Source organism: Balaenoptera physalus, assembly GCF_965194825.1.
Source record: "Balaenoptera physalus genome assembly, chromosome: X".
Taxonomy (NCBI): Eukaryota; Metazoa; Chordata; class Mammalia; order Artiodactyla; family Balaenopteridae; genus Balaenoptera; species Balaenoptera physalus.
Genome location: NC_138903.1, coordinates 32,187,859 through 32,205,240, shown reverse-complemented (window position 1 = coordinate 32,205,240; position 17,382 = coordinate 32,187,859). Strand labels below are relative to the sequence as shown.

Below are 17,382 nucleotides of genomic sequence, written 5' to 3'. Positions count from 1 at the left end.
GATTCAAACAGTTGCTAATCAGGGAAGGGAGGGAATGCAGAAACAAAGGAGGAGCAGTCAAGAAACAATAGTGCAGGCATTAAAGCAGGATCCTGGTTCCTCCTCAAGGAATATACATGACAGATACATCTTTGAGTTCTTCTACAGGAACTAAGGCCCCCACCCAGGTGGAAGATGGTAACTTCAGGCTGAGCACAAGAGTCCTAGAGCACTGCCCTGTTACCTCACCACCCACAAATCAGAACAAAGTCACACACCCTGCAGCCCTCTCCCCAGATTTTGACTATAAAAACTTCTCCCTCAAAACCATCCTGGAGTTCAGGATTTTGGAGCATGAGCCACCCATTCTCCTTGCTTGGCCCTGCCATAAATCGTTCTCTGCTCCAAACTTGAATGTTTCCGTTTGTTTGGCCTCACCGTGCGTCGGGCACAGGAACTTGTGTTTGGCAACACTACGATAGCTGTTGTGGTCAGTCATTTTATATATGAATTCACAAATGACTGAATTTTCATATAGGACATTGAGTTCTTCCCTCTTTTACAGGGACATTTTTTCTCTGTACACTATAAATACGTGAAAGAATCTTTAGGATTCCATTTTGTTACTCTGGGAAGAATAACACTTTTCAGTAATTTAAAAAAATGCCTCTTGACTGTTATTCTGTAAGTATCCCATAAAGTAATGAAACCAAGCAGGACCCTGTGGGGCTCCTGGGCATGGAAGCCTTTCTTTGTCCCCTATTTCTTGTGTGTAGGGAATAGACTCCAGCCTCCATGACCTTTCCTGAGTTCCAAAGGGCATGTTTGAACAGTTGCTAATCAGGGAAAGGAGGGGATGCAGAGACAAGGGAGGAACAGTCAAGAAACTATAGTGCAGCCTTGGGACACGATCCTGGTTCCACCTCAAGGGATACACATAACAAAAACTTTGAGCTCTTCTGCAGAACTAAAAACCCCCAACAAATGGAAGATGTTAACTACTTGATGAAGCATTGTTCATTCCAGAGAGAAGGTCAGAGTTGGATAACCTCGAGAACCACAGAAGCTCATCAGGAGACCCCCTGAGGCCAGATTAAAGAAGTGCAGGCCCTGCACACACCCTGATCTTTATCAGTAACCGCGCCCTTGAGCCACTGCTATAAAACTCCTCACCAAATCCCCCTGGGCTGTGACACACAGTTTTGAGGGCACAAGCCTGCTGTGGTCCCCTTTGCCTGGCACAGCAATACAGCTATTCTCTTCTACTTCACCCAAAACTCTGTCTCCAATATTCAACTTGGCACTGATGCACAGAGGCTGAATTTTCAGCATCAGTAACAAGTATCAGGCTCACAGCTGCTAAGTGCTATTGCAGCAGGATACAGTCTCCAGTCATCAAGGTCTCACAAAGAGAATGGGGTAATGACCAAATCTAACAGGTCAATATTTACACTTTTTTTTCTAGACTTGCTGAGCAATTCACCACAAACTTCCTACCTGGTAGCGATCTGGAGTTTTGGTAAAGCCTCAGGTTGGAGAACTTCTTCCATTTGACACAGAAGGAATGCTCATCAATGTGGGTTTTAAACCTTGAATGTACAATAGAAAATACAAAGCAATATTAGTAATACAGGGGACTTCTATAAAGGCAATAGTCAAGGATGTTTGATGTCACTAAAAGCATTAAACTAGGGGGGAAAGGTTTAATATTAAAATATTATCTTTCTATAACATATGTTTTCAAGGACTTTTTTAAGTATAGGTGATTTGAGATATAGATTTTGGAATCTTTTTTTAAGGCATAGGGTATTGTAAGCAAAAAATTGAGTCTGAAATGTTGAGGAAAATTAAATATAAGATTAAATTTTTTTGAATTGAAATAATAAGTATAAAATGAGCCATTAATATAAAAGTCTGCTAAACTATCATTTCATTAATAGCAAAGGAAAATACAGTTTTGCAGATTCCACAAGTGGGCAAAATTTCTGTATAAAATTTCCCACATATATTCTACTAAGAACTTTTAGGTTAAAGATAAGTTTCAAATTAATTCTGAAAAGATACCTATTGCCTGTGTCTACTTTCAGTAGCATAGGCACAAAAGACATGTTTCAAGATATAACTCTTGGTGCCAAAGTGATTACCAAACTGTTAGACACTAATTAGGCAGTGTCATGGGCAGAAATATATGTTGTTACTGTTTTCATGAACAGAGAAAAGAAAAATGTTGAATATAGCTTGAGAAAATTATTGCTGTTTTTCATCTTTCTAAGAGTTCTTACAAACCAGGTAATAAAAATATAAAACTTCTGGAGCCTTGTTGCAAATAGCCCTTTGCCTGCACTGATACTTGATTTAAAGTGATCATGTTGTACTTGCTGGTTAAGAAAAGAGGATATACTTTCCTTCTAAGGAGCTTAAATAATCTCTTAAAGATAGATTTGCAAACTAAAATGATGTTTATTTTATCTAACACACAATGGACATTTCTAAAATTAACTACTTATGAGGATTTATTAATAAAATATGTTCCTGGTTTCCCTGTATTGATATGACAATTAAATCACCGGCAGCAGAACTGAAGGTTTCCTGTGAGACAATAAGTTGGTATATGGTATTGACTGAGAACATGACGTTTGCAGTTAGTCTGAAGTTGAACAATTTGAAAAAAGCTTACGTGGGGAAAATTGAGACTGAAACATGTTTAAGGAATTACTATTTTGTTGATTCTATTTTTTTATGGAAAACCAAATATGTGCAGAAATAGAATAATTAATCTCCAAACACTCATCATCCAGTATGAATACTTATGAACTCATGGCCAATCCTGCTTCAGATACCCACTCCCTTCCCTACCTTCCATATGATTTTGAAGAACATCCCAGACATCCTATCACCTGCAAATATTTCCTAATCTCTAAAAGTCAAAAATCACAACCATAACCAATATCATACCTAAAAATTAACAATTACTTAGTATTAACACATAAAATACACATTTAGTGTTCAAATTTTCAATTGTTTTATAATTCTCACATTTTTTAAGCTTCATTTTAGAATAAGTATAGACTCATAGGAAGTTGCAAAAATAGTAGAGTCCTGTGAACTCTTACCCTAATGTTGTCCCCAATGGTGACATGTTGTATAACTGTAGTACAATACCAAAACAAGGAAATTTACATTGGTAAAATACCATTAACTGGACTACAGACTTCATCCCATTTTCATCATTTTGTACACGCATTTGTTTGTGAGTGTATACGTGTGTTTCTAGTCAATTTGAACTCACATATGGATTTGTTTCATGACAACCACAACAGAGACACAGAACTGTAACAGAGCAGGACCCTATGGGACCTTCCCGCCCCTCCATGTCCTCTGCTTTAGTTCCTCTCTGAAGTACCTAGATAATAGTATCTGATGCACACTTCCTGAGTTGTTTTACAGATGCTAAAACCCTCACAAAATGGAAGAATTTAACTATTTGATGACCATGAGGACCTAGCCCCCAAACCCCTGTGACACCACCCTGTTACCTTACCATCAACCAATCAGAGAATTGTGTATGAGGTGATTGAGTACTAGTGACTTCCCTCCCTCACCTCGCTTTTAAAAAGGCCTCCCTAAAACTCATTGGGGAGTTTGGGCTTTTTGAGCATTAGCTGTCCTGGATTCCTTGTATGATGCCTTACAATAAACACTGCACTTTCCTTCACCACAACCCGGTGTCAGCAGATTAGCTTTACTGCACGAGGGCAAGCAGACCCAAGTTTTTGGTTCAGTAACTTAACTATTTTATTACCACAGAGGAATTCTCTCATGCTTACTCTTTACAGTCCAATCCAACCCAGTAACTGCCTACCTATCCCTAGAAACCATTAATCTATTCTCTATCTCTATACTCTTGTCTTTTTGAGAAGGTCATATAAATGGAATCATATACTATGTAATCTTTTAAGATTAGCTTTTTACAACTAAACATACCACCCTTGAGATTCATTCAAGTTATTATGTATATCAAAACCAAGAATCATAAAAATCAGGGTTCAAAGTTTGTCTGTCTGACCCTAAAGCCTGCTCTTAACAACAATACCATGCTGTCTCAGAAGACAAATAAGAACACACATTTAAAAACTAAATCACTATCTAATGAATATTACTGTATATATTATAATCCTTATTTTTCTTCTAATTTTATTGAGATATAATTGACATACAGCACTGTATAAGTTTAAGGTATACAGCATAATGATTTGTTGTAGATACATCATGAAATGATTATCACAATAAGTTTAGTGAACATCCATGATCTCATATAGATACATAATAAAGGAAAAAAACCTTTCATTGTGATAAGAACTTTCAGTATTTATCCTTAACTATTTCCATACATAACATACAGCAGTGTTAATTATATGTATCATGTTGTACATGACATCCCTGGCATTATTTATCTTATAACTGGAAGTTTGTACCTTTTGATCACCTTCTTCCAATTCCCCCTCCTCCACCCTGCCTCTGGTAACCACAAATCTTATCTCTTTTTCTATGAGTTTGTTTGTTTGTTTTTGAAGTATAATTGACCTATAACACTATGTTAGTTCCTGGTGCACAACATAGTGATTCAATATTTCAATACATTACAAAATGATCACCACAATCTTTCATTTTAATCTTGCTGTCTTGTGCAGTTTTGAAACTAAGCAAGACCCTGTGGGGCCCTCCTAGGTACAAAAGCCTTTCCGTGTCCCCATTTTTTTGGTTTGCAGGAAAAAGGCTCCAGCCTCCTAGACCTTCCCTATGCAGATTCACACAGTTGCTAATTAGGGAAGGGAGGGGACACAGAAACAAAGGAGGAGCAGACAAGAAACAACAGTGCAGAGATGGGGCAGGGTCCTGGTTCCTCCTCAAGGGATACACATAATATCTTTGAGTTCTTCTGCAGGAACTAAGGACCCCACTCAGGTGGAGGATGGTAACTTCAGGTTGAGCATGAGATTCCTGGAGCACCGCCCTGTTACCTCACCACCAACCAATAGGAAGAAAGTCACACACCCTGCAGCCTGCACCCCAAATTTTGCCTATAAAAACTTCTCCCTGAAAACCATCTGGTAGCTCAGGTCTTTTGAGCACGAACCATCCGTTCTCCTTGCTTGGCCTGCAATAAACCCTTCTCTGCTCCAAACTCCGACATTTCTGTTTGTTTGGCCTCACTGTGCAAAGAGCCCATGAACTTGCGTTCAGCAACATTCTGTCAGTAATTAATTGATTCTAATTTTTCCTCCCACTCTCCTGACTTGGTGTCACTAAAAACTGAAATCTAACTGCCCAGATCCTTACTGGGTCATTTGAAGTTTATATCAAGTCATGTAGCTTCAGTTTGTAGGCCTTCAGGCAAAGGGCAGCTACAAGGCAATCTAGACTTCAAATGACTTCCCAGCACAACAGTTTGGGCCACTTAAGAAGTTCACCAGATCATCCACATCTTCCATGCTCTGCTCTGGGAAATAACCATGACTGTGACACTGATGCCTCACTCCACCATTTAAAGATGTTTCAAGCCCAACATCTAGATATCTTCTCAACTGGCTTCCCTACGTGAGACAGGAAGGAGGCAGGGCACAATCTTTAAAAGAATGACATAGTTTTTGAGGACACAACATAAACTGGTCAGAAATAACCAGGTCTAAGATGGAGGAACATTCAACTTCCAGTAGAGCTTGAGCCTCATTATATGCTCATTGGAATACATTAGCATATGCTAAATTACACACCCACAGGCGCCATGACAGTTCCGAGGCTAACCATAAAAGGTCAAAAAGTGGGTGCTGACCCAATTCCTGGAAATCTCTTCCCATTCCCCCAAATAGTTGGAATAACCCTCCCACTCATTAGTCGATGAAATTACCCAGCCCATAAAAACTAACCACCCCATATTTTGGGGCCTCTTGCCTTTTGAGTTGGCCCACACTCGGTCTGTGGAGTGTGTTTCATCCCAGGGCTGTTCTCACTTTCTGAGATGGACCGCATTCTGTCTATGGAATGTGCATCTCTCTAAACAAACCTGCTTTCACTTTACTATGGCTAGCTCTTGAATTCTTTCCTGCATGAAGCCAAGAACCCACACCTGTTGGCCTGTCCCAGGGACTTACTGAGACCTGGGATGTGACCATCCTCTCATGCCCCACTCTTTCCTGCAATATATAGACTCAGAAACTTGTTTTACAGTCGATTCCAATCATTAATCTTTGTTTTTCTTCCTATTTCCTTGTTCTAATTTCTATTCGTCTTGCCCTTTACAGATCTCTTACTTCCTAACTTCCAACCCAATTCTTCTCTCCACAGCAATCCATCCAGCAACTTGTTTTGAGACTTTTAGAGAAATTTCAGATGGGGGAAATAGTGGGATTCATAGTCCACCAAAGTGGTACGAAAATTACTTTAAACTGAAAATATCTAAATCATCATCAGCCACTAAAGAAGCATCATCTAAACTTAAGGAGAGTCTCCCCAAAATGCAGCTACTATTGCCATATCCCTCCCCCCTGACCCCAAGGCAGTTTCCTGAATGGGCAAAGACTGACTTTTAGCACTGGGAAGTGCGAATTAAGCTGTGCATTAGCCTCAAAAAGCCCAACAGAAGCTTTTACATTTCCCACTGAAGCCTTACCTCAGAGTTTTGTTAAACTGGCATATGGAACTTTATCTCTCATTGTTCATCAAAACTGCTCATTACTGAGCAACCCCTATGTGCACATGTAAATGAACCTTATGAACCTTGTCTTTTCTCCTGTTAATCTCTCTATGGTCAGTTTGTCCTCAGGCTCCCAACTATTTGAGCCAAACATGGTAGAGGAAAATATTTCCTTCCCCAAAATGCATGCGTGGGAGTGATTGTTTTTTATTTATAATTTGATTAAAGAATGTTAAATATCAGTATAAGAACTATGATTTGGAGGGGTTAATAAAAGTAGGGAGTGGCTGGCATCGTGTGTGTGTGTGTGTGTGTGTGTGTGTGTGAGATTCACAGTGACTGGCTAGGCCCCAGAGCATTGGACGGGCCAGAGGACCTGAAGCTCTGCTGGAAACCCTGCCTGCTGCCATGGACATGTCTGAAAATCCCAAGTGTTATGTCTTTATCTTCTGCCCCCTACCCCCTTCCAAAAGCACAGACTAAAAAAGGGCAATAATAGAGGTCAAGTAAGTATACATATTTATTTACCACACTTCTATATCACACAAGTTATTTATATATTCCCTATCTCTTTTCCTCTCCCATAGTCATTTTGCTCCAGGACCAGGGCTAACGAACAGGGAAATTACACAGTGATACTGCTCCAAGGGCACCACACCAGGAACCCCCAGAGCAGGAGTATCATTCTTCTTCTCTGGCAACAGGCTGCCTGGTTGTCACTGCCCACAGTTGTCTGTCCAACTGACATCTCAGAGGGCTTGGAGAAGTGTTTATGAGTAACAGGATTACATTTAGAACCCGATAGGTGAAGTGGTGGGAAAGGTGAATCTCTCTGATAACTAGCTGAAAGGCATATAAGACGTTTTATTTCATTTTTTTAACTTTATTTTTATAAAGTAAACCTTGTATTGCTTATTAGCACATAGTGTATTGGATTAATGATATGGTCGACTTTCTACTAACTGATTTTGTGACTCCAACACTGTAAGTCATTCCTTCTAATAATATGAGAAAATGAAATACCCCTGGTCTATTTTGAACTTCATTTTATGCTTAGCGTCATCTACTACCATATCTAGCACATCACATCATATAAATAGAAAGATAAATATATATAGATGTAAAATATAGTTCTCTTAATGTAAAATCAGTTGAAACTTAATTGAAATGCACACAATTCAGGCTTTAAAATTAGAATATTTATAGGTTATTATTTCCAATGGGCCCTTGCAGATAGTTTCATTTATTAATCCCCAAAAGTATATTATTCAAATTTATCAAGAAATATTCTATGCAGCAACAAACTTTATGTTAAGATACTAATGTATTAAAAATTTTGGCATCCGCAACTCCATATACATAATGTTCTCACTTTTATTATTTTTTTATTTTTTTAAATTTTATTTATTTTTCTTTACAGAAGGTTCTTATTAGATATCTATTTTATACATATTAGTGTGTATATGTCAATCCCAATCTCCCAGTTCATCCCACCACCACTACACCCCCGCCAGTTTCACCCCTTGGTATCCATATGTTTGTTCTCTACATCTGTGTCTCTATTTCTGCCCTGCAAACTGGTTCATCTGTATCATTTTTCTAGGTTCCACATATATGCGTTAATATACAATATTTGTTTTTCTCTTTCTGACTTACTTCACTCTGTATGACAGTCTCTAGATCCATACACGTCTCAACAAATGACTCAATTTCATTCCTTTTTACAGCTGAGTAATATTCCATTTTATATATGTGTGCCACATCTTCTTTATCCATTCATCTGTCGATGGACACTTAGGTTACTTCCATGCCCTGACTATTGTAAATAGAGCTGCAATGAACATTTTGGTACATGACTCTTTTTGAATTATGGTTTTCTCAGGGTATATGCCCAGTAGTGGGACTGCTGGGTTGTATGGTAGTTCTATTTTTAGTTTTTTAAGGAACCTCCACACTGTTCAATCCTGGTGCCCTTTAAAAGAGGATCTAGGTCTTCCTTCAAGAGAGGAATTCAGAGCAAGAAAGATTCAAAATAAGAGAGATTCTTCTGCTGGTTTTAAATAAGCAAATACCATGTTGTGATCAGACTGTGGAGATGCCAGACTGCAAAGACCTGAAGGCAATCTATAGCAGCTGAGAGTGGTACCCAGCCAACGATGAGCAATAAAATGGGGACTCTGTTCTCCAACCACATGGCAGTAATTTTGCCAACAGCCTAAATAAGTTTGGAAATGGATTCCTTGCTAGTCACATTTCCAGATAATACTGCATTCCAGACAACAGCTTAATTTCAGTCTTGTGAAACCCTGAGCAGAGGACCCAATTAAAATATGCCTGGACGTCTAACCTACATAAGCTGTGAGACAATATATGCATTTGGTTTTAAGCTGGTAAAACTGTGGTAATTTGTTACATAGCAACAGAAAACTAATACCCAAGAGATTTTAAGGGCTATGATTCCTCGATAAAGCCAATTACTTTCATAACTGTATCAGGGTAGTATTTCTCAATATATAACAAAATAAATACACTCCAGCAAGTGTTTGCTCAGCATTTCCAAATAATTGCTAAAATTATGAATCAACCACAGGGCCAGATTATTCTTTCATCTCGATGCTTTCAATGAATCATACTCTCAAATTAACCCTGGGTTTAGACTTTTTCTTTTTTTTTTTTTTAACATCTTTACTGGAGTATAATTGTTTACAATGTTGTATTAGTTTCTGCTATATAACAAAGTGAATCAGCTATACATATACATATATCCCCATATCCCCTCCCTCTTGTACCTCCCTTCCACCCTCCCTATCCCACCCCTCTAGGTGGTCACAAAGCACCAAGCTGAACTCCCTGTGCTATGCGGCTTCCCACTAGCTATCTATTTCACATTTGGTAGTGTATATACGTTAATGCCACTCTCTCACTTCTTCCCAGATTATCCTTCCCTCTCCCTGTGTCAAGTCCATTTTCTACGTCTGCATCTTTATTCCTGTCCTGCCCCTAAGTTCTTCAGAACCATTACTTTTTTATATTCCATATATATGTGTTAGCATACAGTATTTGTTTTTCTCTTTCTGACTTACTTCATTCTGTATGACAGACTCTAGTCTATCCACCTCACTACAAATAACTCAATTTCGTTTCTTTTTATGGCTGAGTACTCTTCGTTGCGGTGCGCGGGCTTCTCTTGTTGCGGAGCATGGGCTCTAGGCACGCGGGCTTCAGTAGTTGTGGCTCGCGGGCTCTAGAGCGCAGGCTTAGTAGTTGTGGCGCATGGGCTTAGTTGCTCCGCGGCATGTGGGATCTTCCCAGACCAGGGCTCGAACCCGTGTCCCCTGCATTGGCAGGCAGATTCTCAACCACTGCGCCACCAGGGAAGCCCAGGTTTAAACTTTTAATCACATAAATTTTTTCTCACATATAGAAGAAAGAAAAAAGTATTTCAATTTGTGCTTGAGTTATTAAGGTAATTAGCTAATTCTTGAGGAAGATAAGGTTTATTTTTTAATGACAATTGCTGTGAGTTGAGTCCTGTGGAGAGCAGATACTGAGATGGGGTTTACCGTGCAGGAGATAGTAAGGAGTACCTTTAGACTCAAGACACGTGTAAGTAAAGGTAAGGAAGCAGGACCAGATAAAGGAAGAAGTTAGGCTGCAACGCAGTCCCAAAGACAACTTTGACCAACCTCATGAGGATCTCTGCTGCTAGAATATACCTTTAGAGTTGTCTGGAGTAGGGCTGATATGGCCAGGAATTTACACCCTTATATTGACCTGATATTTGATGTAGATCAATCTGGAAAGGGATGCAACCTTAGAGGAGGTCGTTCTCTGCAGTTGAGGCAATTCCTTAAGGGACTAACAGCCAAAGACATTCTTTCTACAGCACTTTTACCAGTTGGGGCATTAAGTCCTTCACTGAAGTGGTATCTGAGTGCACACAGCAATGTTCCCCACATCTATACTACTGAGATGTAAGCTATTACTAGTTTTATGTCAGTAACTCTGAATGTATTCATCTTCTCCCAAAATGTAGTTCATCAAAAAAACTTTATATTAGGTTAGAAACTGTAGCCTACCATTTTTCCTTATATGCTGATAGCGATTTCTGAAAGATGGATCAGAGATTATTCCTCTAAATAACAAATTTTTAGTATCCCTATTAGATACTGTTTATCTTGAGACAACGAAAATGCCATGTCAGAGGTCAGTAATTCATCATATTTTAGGATCTGCCTTTTAAATTGCCAACGTCTGGCATCTAGGATACAAAAGATGTAATCATGGAATTGATTATCTTAGCACACACTTCAGGATCCAGGGGGGGAAAAAGTACATGAACTCATTCAGAGATTATAGTTATTGATGCTTTTTGACATGTTTGTATCAAATAATGAAAATTATCTTTCTTTATGCTATCACATATTAACACTGTTTCTAGTCATTATCAGTCAAAATAATCAATGAAGAAAGGCTACTGATAAACTGGATTGATTTTCAGTGAAATTGTGCAATATGCTTTAAATGCTTAGTAACTTGGTGCATAGCTGCTGAAAAGTAGTTAATTCATAGAATTTCAGGTCAAGGATTATGCTTTAAAAAGCAGGATCTCGGGCTTCCCTGGTGGCGCAGTGGTTGAGAATCTGCCTGCCAATGCAGGGGACACGGGTTCGAGCCCTGGTCTGGGAGGATCCCACATGCCGTGGAGCAACTGGGCCCGTGAGCCACAACTACTGAGCCTGAGCGTCTGGAGCCTCTGCTCCTCAACAAGAGAGGCCGCGATAGTGAGAGGCCCGCGCACCGCGATGAAGAGTGGCCCCCACTCGCCGCAACTGGAGAAAGCCCTCACACAGAAACGAAGCCCCAACACAGCCAAAAATTAAAATAATAAATAAATAATAAATAAATAATTTAAAAAAGCGCAGGATCTCAAAATTGCCTGACAGTTTTTCCAACTGTGACTCTTCTTCTATTAAAATGTATCAGAAGTGACTTTATTATTGCTGTCACTTTTGATAATAGCCTCAGAAAGTTTCAGCTACTGGTATTTTATGCGAGCCCCATCTTTTAAATAAGAAATTAGAAAATAAAATTATTGATCTGAAAACAACACACAGTGCACCCCTATTGTTATGTTCTTTCTTCCTTAAAAATTGGCTTGTAAGAGTAACTTTAAATTCCGTATTCCCTATAATAATTTTAATACTCATTTATTTTATTCTCTAGACATGTATTTTCATTTTTAAAAGTTTTAAAAAACTAACAAGTAAAAAACCAAAAAAAAAAAAGTTACCAAACAAGCCCACTCATTGATTCTAGAGGCACTAAAATATCTTTTTATCTTGTTTACTTTTATTTATTTAATCCATTTTATTGCTATAACTCTCTGATAGGGACTGTCAATATCAGGCTGCCATTTCAGTCCTCTGACACATTCTGCTTATTGTCACTGGTAGCAATGTTATTGCTGTGAAAAAGTTGACTCATCTATGCTCCCCAGAGCACCCTGTCTCCCTTTTGCCCTCTCTTCATATTTCAACGGCTCATTACCTGCATTTGATTCAGTGTTTGATGGAAGAATTCATTTGTCTTTTCCAATATAGAGGAACACATTTTACCCCAGCAAAAGTCTCATAAACTTTTAGGAATATTTTCCTTTATTTTTTCTATCAATGCTACACCAAAGCCACACTGATATCTGACTTACAGATTTTATGGAATGCCTTCTTCCTCTCCTAAGTGCTGATATCTGCTTTCTTAACAGGATAGGGTTTATCTTTTTGATATTAATCCCTATTCTAGAAAGGAAACGTAGTTACACATTCTGACTGTGATATGCAGAGGAATGTTGCTTTGCTATCACCACGGAAGTAGCCACCACAAGAAACTGTTTCTTGTTTCCAAATGATACCCCCCACGAAAATCTCATTCATCAACTTCTACCATCTTTGTGTTCACTCTCCTGCCCCATTAACCTCTATTTTGTTTTAGACAGAGAAAATATCTTTAGCCTCTATACTGTAAACTGGATATTTCCAATAGAGTTACCTCCAATATAGAGAGAACACATTTCCTAAAATACCAGTTATTTCTATCTGTTCCCTAAAAATGCAGAAGATAACATGGTGCAGACACAAAAATAACTTTGAGTAGTAAGTCAGGTGTCCTGCATTTTATTAGCTGCGTGATTTTCAGCAGTTCTTAACTGCTCTGGTTCTAGTTCCTCATCTATAATACATATGTGAAATATCCTAAAAGGAAAATATATAGAGAAAGAAAGAAAGAAAATTAGTAGCTGCCTAGGGCTAGAGGTGGGAATAGGGAGTGATTAGATGGGCACAAACTTCTTTTTAGAGTAATGGAGTTGTTCTAAAATTAGATTCTGGTAGAGGATTGTATAACTTTGTAAATATACTAAAATTCATTGTGTTGTACACTTAAAATAGGTAAATTCTATGCTATGTAAAATATCTCAATAAAACTTTTTTTAAAAGCAAAAAAAAAGAAGTATTAAAAAAAAAGTTAATCCAAAACAAACAAACAAACAAAAATGCCTGTCACAAATTAAAGTTTAAATGGAAAAAAATCTATTGTGCATTGTAAACTATAAGTCATTTTACAAGCATAACAAATTATTATTACATCAAGTCCAAATCTCTCTACCATTTTTCAAAGCCCTCTAAAACGTGACGTCATGCTATTCATCCAGCATTATTTACCACGCCTCCTCCTTCACATTTAGTCTCTGTTGTCAGCAGACAAGGCTCCTCCTATTCCTTTTCAAAATGACCATCGTCATTTATTATCATTTCTGTACTTTTGCTCATGCCTTTCCTTTTTCCCCTGACTTTTTCTCCAATTTCTGCTCTACCTATCCAAAGCCTACTGATTTTTCAAGGCTCACCTCAGCAATGAAGCCTTGTTGTTTGAGTACTCTAATTTTGAAGCTTTGCTGCAAATCATTTTACCTTCTTGACACTGCATTTGCTATACACTCAGAAATAATACATACAGTAATATTTCAATTGTTCAAAACACTATATGTAGCTTCACTTTTTGAATTGACATTCAGAATCAGTTTATGACACACATACGCATATAAACACACACACACTCACACATTAAACTGAGTACGCTATAGTCCTAACTTATTTTTGAAATTGTCAAGAGCCTACATTATTTAAATATGCCTATAAAATATTATGGAAACAACTCGTTAAAATTCTAAAGCATTAATTTGGAGTTGGGAAGCATATTTAAAGACATAGCTCCTATAGTTCTTATCCTATAGGTATTTATAGTTTGGGGGAGTAAAATAAAAAATAACATTAATTACAAATCAGAATGTGACAACCAACATTGGGAGAGGTACAAATTGCCATTAATAGTTGAGACAGAGGGACTTCCCCGGTGGCACAGTGGTTAAGAATCCGCCTGCCAATGCAGGGGACATGGGTTCGAGCCCTGGTCCGGGAAGATCCCACATGCCGCGGAGCAACTAAGCCCGTGTGCCACAGCTACTGAGCCTGTGCTCTACAGCCTGCAAGCCACAACTACTGAGCCTGCGTGCCTAGAGCCTGTGCTCCACAACAAAGAGAAGCCACTGCAATGAGAAGCACCACAAGGAAGAGTAGCCCCCACTCGCTGCAACTAGAGAAAGCCCGTGCACAGCAACGAAGACCCAATGCAGCCAAAAAATAAATAAATTAATTAATTAATTAAAAACAAAAACAAATCAATGCTGTTCCCCTCTCAGATTCTTTAAGAAAAAAAAAAAGTTGAGACAGAAATGGAACAGGGTTCCTAGTGGAGATAAAACATGAATTAGACATTGAAGGATAAAAGACTGATGAAAGGGGACACATTTGAGACAGAAGGAACAGTGTACACAGAAGCAGGAAAAGTCTGGGGTGATTTTGTCAAACCGTGAATAGTTCTCTTCGGGGGTATGCATGGAAGAGTAGTAGGAGACAATTCAGTTCAAATATGGTCATGTTATGCAAAAGCTCAACTGGCAGACTACAATGTACATATTTGATTTTTTGGTGTTATTGGCTGTGGGGAGATATCAAAAGATGTTTGAACAGGAGAGCAATTAAAGCAATTGTGCATTAGGGAATTTTAATATGGCTACGACATGAGGATATTATCAATGTAAGAAAAAGACAGCAAATAAAGATAGAGAGTTCATCTTATAGGCCATTCGAGGCAATACAATGAGGCATCAGTCAAACCTGTCTCTACATTTCTGAGCCAGGTTAGTTGTAAAGTGCTGGTACCATTAATAAAGACTGGAAACAGAGAAGTAGATAATGATTTTGTTTCTGTTCATCTAGAGTTTGTTCACATCATTTTTGGAGAGATATATCCAGGAGAATATATCTGGCAGGCTTGGGCTCAAACAACAAGTGAGAACTAAAGTTTTACATTGAGATATATATGTATGCATATATTTATAGCTTGAATGTTCACTGTACATTCCACATGAAACTGATTAAAAAAAAAAAACCTACGCAACATTTTCCAAGGTGTATCCTGAATTTTTACTTCCAAACCCCAGATGCTGCAGCCTCACTGGCATGGTTTTAGTGCCAAATAAAACAAGTTAACACGTTAACCTACTATCTTACTATTAGTTTTTAAAAGTACCAAATACCAAAGCAAAATATCAGTTCCTAATGGCTTCCACCTAACTTCTGCTTAGCTAATTGAATAATGTAGGATCCATCACATTCAGCACTCCCTCAGCTGGGTTTGTTTGTGGTGCAATTGGCAACAGACCCAACTCAGACTGGATTAAATAACAAAGTGAATTTTTAGCTCACATTACTGAAAACTCAAGAAGCAGCTTCAACCATGGTTAGATTTAGAATAAAAACAAAGTCATTAAGACTGAATCTCTTTTTATCTCTTGCTCCGTGTAAGCTCCATTTCAAGGTTACACGCGACTGCCTAGCAGTTCCAGTTTCTTCCTTCATGGGGCATTTTAGTACACCTGTTCCATCCTTTCAGCTTCAAGTAGATGGGTAAAGCATTCTAAGAATGTAAATGTTGGATATGGTACGGAAAAGTGAGTGTGGCCACAGGAGGAAATGAGAACCAGGCTTGAAAGGAAAAAGTTTATAAAACTCACAGATTCCAGAGGGGAGTCACTGCATGCCGTGCAGGGCCAAAGAGGAAGCTCCAGGTTTTGGTCGGGTGGCAAAGACAGGAGCAAGAGGAAACTCTAGGCCAGAGCCTTTAATGGGGTTTCTGAAGGAAAAGTGAGAGAAAGCAGAGAAAGTTGTTTAGAATTGGCTACTTTGAGTAACTACGGCAGCATCTGGGCTATAGGGTGGTCTCTAGCTATCTGTACTTGGCCCTAGGATGAGGCAGAGGAAATACCGGCTTGTCAGTGGGAGTCAGATAAGGAGGTGTTTCGGGCTACAGACTCAGGGCTGGTTGGTTTGTATATAAAAGATATTCTCCTGGCTAGAGCGCTTTGCTATCTCCAAGAAAGGGCTAACCCTGGGAGGGGGAGTCACTCTCCAGCCAGCAAGATTTTTAAGATATCGAAACATCATAAAATACAGAAAATAAAATCATGATTAATGTCTAAAAGGAACATTCCTTTTTTCCTAGCCTTTCCTACAAAACTCCGGAGATCTGCTTTTACTTTTGTCACACGACCACTACTTAAAAATTAACTTGTTTAAGGGAATATAAGGTACTGCCAACCTAAATAAAGAGGTAAACTGAAGCAAGCTCCAATTACCTGAACTTGAGTTCACTCGGAAAGAGCAGAGGAACCAGAACTCCAGAAGACCCAATGTCGCAAGTTACAAGCCAGTCCGTGAAGAGCTCAGGATGGGCTGTATTTATCGCGAAGGAGCACAAAGAGCAGGAAGTCCAGCCAGTAAGCTGTAAGTTCATTGGCTTGAGGATGGGGAGAGATTCACGGCGGATGTTCATTGGTCAGGAGATAAGTCTCGGTCTTGGGTAAATCAGTCATTTCCAGAAAGCCAGTCTCAGTTAAGTTCCATTCTTTTGAGGGCGCATGCGTGAGGTTCTCCGGTTCCGTCCGTTTTAGATCGAAATCTTTTCACAGTACTTATTTGAGGTCAAAGAAAGGTCAAGCCCCAATAAAAAATTTAAAACAGGAACTGTGGAGTGACGTCAGCAGCGATGGTGGTGTAAAACGTCCAGCTTTTTGCCCCCCTCCCCCCTTTTAGCAACTAAAACGACATCCATCTACGAACAAAAGTGCCTCTGTGGGAGCTGTGAGATGCAGACCATACGGCCATAGACTCGGCGGGGGCGGTGGGGGGGGGGAATCGGGTAACAGGCAGACAGACCTTGACAGAGGCTGTGGAACCAGCAGGAGCCTCGTGAACCCACTTCAGCGCCTCTTGGCTGTGGTCCCGGAATACCTGGAGGGCACTGACTTATGGACGACGAGAGAGCATCGTAGAAGTCCTGGTTTCCTGAAAAGAGATTCCAGCACTTCGTTGCAGCAAAAAAAAAAAAAAAAGTAACGAGTTTGGACGCATTAGACAAGGTAAGTGGAATTTTGACAGCACCGCCCCTCCCTCAAGGTGGCACAGCGTGATTGAACTTGCCCACCTTGACCTCTCCTGTGGGGGAGGAAAGAGAAGTTGGTGAGGGGGTGAGAGGGTGCCCTGCTTCCCCAGCTGTGTGCCATGCTGCTGGAGAAACCCATTTCACTACTG

General features: G+C 39.3%; 1 long non-coding RNA gene and 1 pseudogene across 2 annotated transcripts in view; both read right to left on the bottom strand.

Annotated features, from left to right (window-relative positions):
* The window catches only part of LOC309652666, an 857,026-nt gene that overhangs the window by 250,022 nt on the left and 589,622 nt on the right, over nt 1-17,382 (bottom strand). The window lies entirely within an intron of this gene.
* The window catches only part of LOC309652561 (melanoma-associated antigen B16 pseudogene), a 392,313-nt pseudogene continuing 376,060 nt past the window's right edge, over nt 1,130-17,382 (bottom strand). Inside the window, exons 6-7 of the transcript XR_014268752.1 lie at nt 15,807-15,925; nt 1,130-1,568 (exon numbers count right to left, since the gene is read on the bottom strand). The product of XR_014268752.1 is annotated as a melanoma-associated antigen B16 pseudogene (transcript). The remainder of the gene's footprint in view (nt 1,569-15,806; nt 15,926-17,382) is intronic.